We start from the raw sequence: 9,067 nt of genomic DNA on the forward strand, positions 1-9,067 counted from the left end.
CAAAGGAGAACTATTAATATTAATTTCCATAACGGTTGGGCAATGGCCCTCGGAGTGGTACAGTGGGGTTTTTTCCTCTCCCTCTAGGGGCTGTCATCCTTGCAAGAATAAAAGGGCCAAGCTAGCTGAGCATCTGAGCAGGCCGGCCCTACTTCACCATGCAGGACACCTGTCGGCAGCCTTTCTGTCTAGATGGAAGGCTGACTTCAGGGCAGAAATGACTGGACTGGAGGAAGGCCCAGTTCCCTCCCCCTGGAACTGGAATTCTTTAGCTTCCCAGCTCCACAGCCATGAGTTCCTGTCCTCCCTCAAGTCAGCCGAGTAGGATTGACTCCTCTCACAGATCCAAGGCACTGGAATGCCTTAATCCCTGGCACTTTGAATGTGCTGCACAGGCACTTAACCCTCTGCTTCCTCTCTACTCAATGCCCACGCAGAAGGAACCTAACAAAGCTCCCATTCTTTTCTTCTAAAAATCAGTTGGGCTGGGGGAGAGAAATGAATAAAACAATTAGTTGCAGAGATTCTTAACATGGGCCTGGAAAAGGGAGAGGTGGCTGGGGACCCAAAAAAAAGCCAAGGCCACTTTTCTGTGGTACTTAATATGTAGCCAGGCAAAGGCTGTGTAAAGATTGTAATCCTTGCTAGAACCCCCAACAACAGGTGAGATGTATGCACCCTTGGTTTGGAGAGGGGAAAGTAATGGGCCAGGGAGGGGGTCCCTACCTCTCCCACAGCCATGTGGCAGGATCTGAACGAACACCAATACAGCTGGTCTTGATAAGGAAGCAGGGAAAAGCTGGGTAAAGTTCAGTCAAGGGTAACAAATGTGATGCAGCAGCTAATACGGGGGGGCAGGAGACAGTATTTAGCAGGGGGGCTAATGCCTGCAGTGCAAGTGGGAATGGACACCACAGAGGGAGGCTGAATTTCTTGCTACTCCATAACCAGGGCATGCTGCAAGAGTTCTTTAGGGCAGGGATGGTGTTGGCTTTATATAAAGGGCTGTGCATGTTTCTGGCACTGAATGAATTGTGCGCAGATGGCAAAAAATGGCAGAGTGACTTCTGGGGGATCTGAGTGGTAGGAAGGGGTAAATGACTCCTGCAGTCAAATATAGAACAAAGTAAAGCGCTGTGGAGAGGGGTGGGTTTACAAATAGAAAAGGGATTATTTTCAGTAGGAATGCTCGACAGGCTCTGTGTAGGCCAAGAATGCAGGCAAGTGAAAACGAACCATGGAGCTAAATGAAGCAGGGGCTTTTCTGTCAAGGGGCAGTGACAAGGCCATGCCTCTGGACACAGAGGGGCTGATCAGATGACATCCACTGAGGGTCTGGGGCTGAGTAAGGTAACAGCTGAGGCAGCACTGTGTACAATTCCAGATCCAGGCTGGGTGGCAGTGCTGGGGAACTGCCTTGTTTTGCAGCCAGAGGATGAGAAGCGCCTTATGGCTACTAACTGAAACTGGACTTTACAATTCATTAGAAGAGAGCTTTTTGTGAGTGACAAGCGGAGCTGGAGATGCGTCTGCTCTGAGGGCAAGGGGGGGGGGATGTCAGAAAGGGCTGGGCTGTGAGGGACTCAGGAGACAGACCATTAGGCCCTACTGAATGACTGTGAGCAATAGCTATCAAAGGCAGCCTTAGAAATGGCCTTGGGGCCTGGAAGAACAATGCTGACCAAGGCAGCCAGGCAATTCTCTGGCTTGGAGTTTATCTTCAGGGGCTGGGAGGACCCCTGAGCTCTTGGCCCTCCCCAGGCATGGATGAGGTAGGATTTGCTCCCAGTCCCAGGCTGTCCCTGTAACAAGTGGCTGTTTTCTCACTCCACTCTGAACCTAGGGGAAAGCACAGATTCCTTTGCACCCCTACTTTGTAGTTCTCATGCTTCTCTTGGCCCAGGGAGTTATTCGCTGCACTAAGATGTCAAACAAAAGCTTTTCCCCCTCCTCAGCACTTCCCCTCATGCACACTCCACCCAGTTTCCTTACTTACATTCTTCCAACACCTGCCAGCCAAGCCATGGCTCCCAGGGTAAAAGAACAAGCATTCAACTATGCCTGAGTTTACATCCAATGTACTGTTAAGAAAGCCTAGTGTGGCTGTATCTGCTTAACCCACCTCTGGGGGTCTCACGTGGCACATAACAGGTGCAATGTTCCCTCTAATTTTTTTTCATTCATGTGTAGAATAATTTTATGGGCACTGAGCATGTGTGGATGTGCACCACTAGTAGAAACACTGCCAGCTATGGATGCTCTGCTAATCAGCCAGGCCGCACCGGGATCTCTCCTGGGTGGCTGCCCAAGGCATAGCTTACAGGGAGCAATGCAGAGGTGGTGCCTCAAAACACCAGTGGGGCAATAAAAGAATTAATCTGAAATTCTTCTTCCTTAAAAGCAATAGGCTGACAGGGTTCATGGTAACAGGCATTTCCCTGCCCAAGCCTCTGTGTGCCACCCTAGAGTGGCTGGGATGGGCAGAGAGAGCACGAGCAGGATGTTTGGAGAGGGGGGACAAATAAATATAGTGGCACTCTGGGACTGGCCCTAGAGAGCCCTTTCCTTTATCTCAAGTGTGAAGCCAGCGAGATGTTTGTTCTCTTTACTCATGTGTAATGTATTAATGGAGGAACCCAAAGCACCACAGCTAGGCTGTACATTCTTTCCTCAACCACTCCAGCACTTCTTTGCACTAAATTAGTTAGGGATCACTTCACCCAGCACTGACTTGCAACCATATCTGGGGTGGTTTTCATAGACCGTGACTGATGGAAAGACATCAAAACCAGTGGTGGGCAACTTGTGGCGCACTGCAGCCCACTCACCCCTATATCTTCCCCTTCCCCACACACCTTTCATGTACTGGTGCCCGGCAATTCCTCCTCCTCCTTTCTCCCAGCATTTTTGGAGGGCCATGAATCTGCTAATTCGTGCTCATCATCCCACTCCTCCCCCCTGCTTCCAGCTGATTTGTGCTATTCCAGCTCTGGACTGAAAGGGGAGAAGCGGCGGTGGAGTGTGAATCAGCAGATTCATGGTGCTCCAAAATTGCTGACAGTGGGAAGAATAGGAAGTGCGGGACTCCTGTACCCCAGTGCACGAGAGGTTTGGAAGAAGGTGGGAGAGAGCAGGTGCACGGGCTGCAAGTTGCCCACCACTGGGTTTCAATCTTGTGGCCCGCTGAGTCAAAGGAGGGTCACTCAAGGGGCCTACTCACTATTCTTGGTTGGCCACTGTGATCAAGGCTCAGGTCTATAATCCAGTTGTCAGCCCTAAGCTCCTCTATGAATATAAAAGCTCTGTGACCTACTGACAGCATCTCACAATTCTGGAAAGGTACAACCACAGATGCCCTGGGAAGACCACCTGCCTATCACCAACATCTCCCTGAAACCAGTGTCACCAGCATGGAAGCAATGATCTTTCCACATCGACTCCACTGAGTGGACATTCTGAGCTTCTCACCTCCCAAAACAAGCCCTCTATTCTCAGCTCCAGCAGAGTCAGAGATCCCGTGGTAGTCAGAGAAAATGCTACAAACACCCACTGAAAGCATATTGCAAGAAAACTGATGTGGATCTCAAAAACAGGAAGGAGCAAGCCACCAGACAACTTCAGTGGTACCACAAGGTCCATCACGCATGGTGGCCTGCTTCAAGGAGAATGCCTTGTGGAAAAGAGAGAGAAGGAAAGAACTTTCTCCCAGCAGCCAATTGCCCTACTGGAAAATACCTGTACCTACTGCAAGCACATCTGTGGTTCCAGGATTGGACTCCTGAGTCATCCTAGGACCTATATGTAAATCCATGATAGAGACTATTCTAAACCGAGGGCTTGCCAATGCTAACAATAGTACACAGCTTTGCCTTGAGCCTTCCAAAATCATGAGCCTGGCTTCAAAATCATGAGATTTAAAAAAAAAATCTCATCCAGTTTTTTTTTTTAAATCAGTTTGGGATCCTTTTTCTTTACTTTCTTGTTTCTGAGCCTTTAGAGTCATAGTCAGGCCATGGTTTCAAGCTGCTATCTGCAACAATGAGGTTTAGAAACTTCTTTAAATGAAAGCTGAGCTGCACACAATTGCCTGCCTCTGGGAATGTTAAGAAAAGCACTAAATACCATGAGAACTGGCAACACGGACAAGACGTGAAGGCTGGAGGTGAAGACGACTCTATCTAGTTGAATCTGCAAAGGGGAATGAGATTACAAAAGGGGACAGACAAGAAGTTGAAGCTTGAATAATTATCAAATGGGGAAATGAATTGGAATAGGCCCCCTATGGACACTTGTTTTGGAGTAAGCATGTCTGTCTTATTCATTTAAATTGGTGATTTTCCCCTCTTGCCCCTTCCCCTCTCCACATGGGAGACTAGCCTGTTGGCCCCTCCCCTTCTGCCTGAGGCCCTGCCCCTGGCAAACCAGAACCTGAAAAAGTCCCCCCACACCAGGCCAAGGTGCCAGCCCGATGCCAGTTGAACCTCGCTGGCCACCTGCTGACTTGCCATGTCCCTCCTCACTCTCCCACCCAAGAAGAGGGACGCAGTGGCTGTGTCTAAACTGGCAAGTTTTTCTGGAAAATCAGCCGCTTTTCCGGAAAAACTTGCCAGCTGTCTACACTGGCCGCTTGAATTTCTGCAAATGCACTGACTTCCTACTGTCTGAAATCAGTGCTTCTTGCAGAAATACTATTCTGCTCCCGTTCGGGCAAAAGTCCCTTTTGCACAAAGCTTTTGCGCAAAAGGGCCCGTGTAGACAGCTCAGTTTTGTTTTCCGCAAAAAAGCCCCGATCACGAAAAATGGCGATCGGGGCTTTTTTGCAGAAAAGCGCGTCTAGATTGGCACGGATGCTTTTCCGCAAAAAGTGCTTTTGCGGAAAAGCATCCGTGCCAATCTAGATGCTCTGTTCCGAAAATGCTTTTAACGGAAAACTTTTCTGTTAAAAGCATTTCCGGAAAATCATGCCAATCTAGACGTAGCCAGTGAGTAGCAGGGACTTCCAGAGGGAGGGAGGGTGGAGCAGCAGAGCCACCGTGGCCTAGGACTCCTGGGCTTTTGTGACAGATAGGGTTGCCAGGTTTTCTACCAGACAGTATGGTTTTTGGGCTCTCTGCTCAGTAAAAAAAAATCCAGAAAATACCAGACATGTGCAATGTCCGGTATTTCCTGGTTTTCTGGCTGGGCGCCAGACGGAAGCCTGGTGGGGATGGGGGGAGTGACTGGGAGGTGGGGTGCAACTGGAGCTGGGAGTCCTGGTTGCGTGTGAGGAGATGGGGCAGCACGGTCCATGCTCCTGCGCACTGGTCAAGTGCGTGGTGGAACCACAGCCAGACTGACTCGCGCAGGATGGAATTGCCCTAGGATCTGCACAGCCCGGGTGAGTTCTGCTCCCCGCCAGCTGATTCGCTCCCTTGCCTCCTCTGCCAGCTTCACGTCCCGCTGGCTGGTTCCTCCTCCAGATCTTCCCCGGCCAGTCCCTCCCCCCCCCCCCACCGCTAGCTCTGTGTACTGCTGGCCAGTTCCTGCTCAAGCCAGCCCCACTGCACCCCCCCACCAGCCCTGCTTCTGGCAGCCAGTTCTTCCCTCCTGAGCTCCCCCAGCCAGCTCCGCCCCCGCTGGCCACTCCCTCCCGATATCCCTCAGCCAACCCCATTCTGCCCGACCAGCCCTGCTTCCCGTCGGTCCCCACATCTCCCCCAGCCAGCCCTATTGCCCCCCCCCCCCGTTAGCTCTGTTTCCCAGCCCCCCCTTCCTGGCCAGCACCATTCCCCTCCTGGCTGGTCCTTCCTCCTTCTCCCCCCATGAAGCGTATCCGTTTTTGTTTGTTTGTTTATGACTACCTGGTAACCCTAGCAGTGATTCTATCCCTGTGATTACCACAGAGATTTAAACTGAGAAGCAACTTGCCTCCCCTTCCTTGATCCCCCCCCCCCCGAGCACCTCTTTTTGTGCAAGAAACCCCTGCAGAGCGTCCACACATGCCTTTTTGCACAAGAGTTGTAGCGCATAAAGGAGTCATTCCTTGTGGGGAGATGAATAACTCTACTGGAAAAAGCCCCCTGTCCTGTCGATTTACTGTTTGGGTTTTTTGCGCAAAAACGCACTCGAGGTGTGGATGCTCCGCCTGTTTTTGCGCAAAAACTGCATTAAACTGTTCAACACTCCTTTGACTGCTTTCTGCACAAGTGTCCATCTCAGCTATCCTCCAAAGATTTCCCAGTTGCTTGGTTGGATGAGTCTAGACAGATACCAAAACCTCCACCAGCATCTCGCAGGCAGAGAAGCAATTCAAATAAGAGTTAAAAAAAATACAACCAACAACCAATCAAGTTCCAGAGAGCAAAAGCTTCAGTTAAAAAATGACTAGTTCACCTATTAAAGAATTGTACCATCTGCTGGAGATGTGGGAAATGGCATCTGTAACTGCACAGAGGGTGTATGTGTAGAGCCCTGTGTGGATACAAAATTTTGCCTCTATATAAAACCCTGATGCGCTCACATCTTGAATAAAAAAAGATATATTGGCATTGGCAAAGGGTCAGAAAAAGGCAACAAACATGATGAGGGGTTTAATCTCCCATATGAAGAGAGATTAAAAATACTTGATCTTTTCACCTTAGAAAAGAGGTGACTAAAGGGGGATATGAGAGAGGTCTATGAAATCATGACCAGTGTGGAAAAAGTGAATAAGGAAAAGTTAACTATTTATTCCCACAATATAAGAACTAGGGGGTCACCAAATGAAATGAATAGGTAGTAGGTTTAAAACAAAGAAAAGGAAGTTTTTCTTCAGTCGGTGCACAATCAATCTCTAGAACTGCTTGCCAGAGGATGTGGTGAAGGCTAGGACTTTAGGGCTGTGTCTAGACTGGCCAGTTTTTCCAGAAAATCAGCCACTTTTCCGGAAAAACTTGCCAGCTGTCTACATTGGCCGCTTGAATTTCCACAAAAGCACTGACGATCTCATGTAAGATTGTCAGTGTTCTTGCAGAAATACTATGCTGCTCCCATTCGGGCAAAAGTCCTTTTGCACAAAACTTTTGCGCAAAAGGGCCAGTGTAGACAGCCCAGATTTGTTTTCTGCAAAAAAGCCCCGATGGCAAAAATGGCGATCGGGGCTTTTTTGCAGAAAAGCGCATCTAGATTGGCACGGACGCTTTTCCGCAAAAAGTGCTTTTGCGGAAAAGTGTCCGTGCCAATCTAGACGCTCTGTTCCGAAAATGATTTTAACGGAAAACTTTTCTGTTAAAAGCATTTCCGGAAAATCATGCCAGCCTAGCAGGGTTCAAAAAAGAGCTAGATAGATTCATGGAGGTTAGGTCCATCAATGGCTATTAGCCAGGATGGGTAGTAGTGATGTTCCTAGCCTCTGTTTGTCTGGAAATGGGTGACAGGAGAGGGATCACGTGATGATTACCTTTTGCGTTCCCTCCCTCTGGGGCATCTGGTTTTGGCCACTGTTGGCAGACAGGGTACTGGGCTAGATGGATCTTTGGTCTGACTCAGTCTGGCTGTTCTTATGTTCACCTTTCCTACCCATCCTGGCTAATAGCTATTGATGGACCTAACCTCCCTGAATGTATCTAGTTCTTTCTTGAACCCTATTAAAGTCCTGGTCTTCACAACTCCTCTGGTAAGGAGTTCCACAGGCTGACCTATGCACTGCATGAAGAAAAACTTCCCTTTGTTTGTTTTAAACCTGCTACCTGTTAAATTGGCAAGACAAGGAAATCTGCACCTGCACCGCCCACACTCCATAGGTCCTGTTGGTTTAGCTGTAGACTTCAGGACTGTCAATCTGAGTGAGTTAAAAATATCAGAGCAGAACTCCAGCAAGGAGTTACCTTTTCCCCCCTGACATGCTAAAATGATACCGAAATGAAGAGTGGCCATGATGTCAGATGTAGCTGCATGTCATGGCTTAGACTGTACATGTGCCTAATGTGATGGAGCAGAGTGGAATATGAACTGCTGTCCCACTGAGATCTGGATTGAGTCCCTCACCAATGTTCCCTATAAGCTAAGCATTTGGACAACCACCTAGGCGAGATTCAAATGCTGTCTAGCTGATTAGAAGAGCACCCACCACTGGCAGCATGTGCTTCTACATCCACATATGCCTCAGTGAACATAGAAAAATTTATTCTGCACATGGATGGAAAAACATTAAAAGGAACATTGGTCCCTCTGCCAACCCATTTCATATGGCCACCAAAGGGAAACAGGTCTCTACTGAGCTGGGCTGGATTTAAACTGGCAATGTAGAAAGTCTCTGATCCTCATGTTCACACCCCAGCATTGTCAGCTCAGGTCTGAAATACATCACTAGATGTCAGTATAATCACATTAACAGGACACACATATTAGTGCCAATACCTTGATTTAATTCCTAGTAACAAAACAAATCTAATCCCCCTTGTCCCCTCCCCTCACTAGAGTCCTGGAGGCCAAGCACAGAATTACAGTCCAATTTAGGCAGCTCCTTTACAGTTTCCACTCTGCTAGGAGGCTACTGCGCTAGACATTACCATCTATGGTAACAAAGAGCAGAGGACAGGAAGCAGTGGTAAAGTCAGCAGATCTCACTGGGTTTTCTCCTTTCCCCCCTCCCATCAACGTGTTCCAGTGGTGTTGTAGATGCTGGAAATTCTCCCCTCACCCTCCAGAGGCTTAAAAAGTAGCTCCATCTCCCCTTCCAAAGCCTATAGTCTAAGACTTGAAGAAGAACCTGGGAATGTATTGCAGAAGGGCAATGCTCAGACAGTAATATGCAAGGGATGAATAGGGCAAAGTCTCCTGCTTTAAGCAGAGGCTGGCAGTATAGACTCCTGGATTCGATTCCTATGTGATTTCACAGGAACTCTGTGACTCAGTTTCCCATCTAGGAAGCAGGGATAACAATATTTATCCTCCCTTGGAGCGCCTCAGCTGACAGGTGCTCTATAAGTGCCAAGCCTGATTAATTGCAAAGGTGCCACTAGCACGCATAACACTTTACAGCTACAAGAACAAAGGAGACTGGCATATATTTCAGAGCTATGGGACATTAGGTGTAAGGCAGTGCATT

Source organism: Pelodiscus sinensis, chromosome 26 (genome assembly GCF_052426305.1).
Source record: "Pelodiscus sinensis isolate ZL-2025 chromosome 26, ASM5242630v1, whole genome shotgun sequence".
In the NCBI taxonomy this organism is placed as follows: domain Eukaryota; kingdom Metazoa; phylum Chordata; order Testudines; family Trionychidae; genus Pelodiscus; species Pelodiscus sinensis.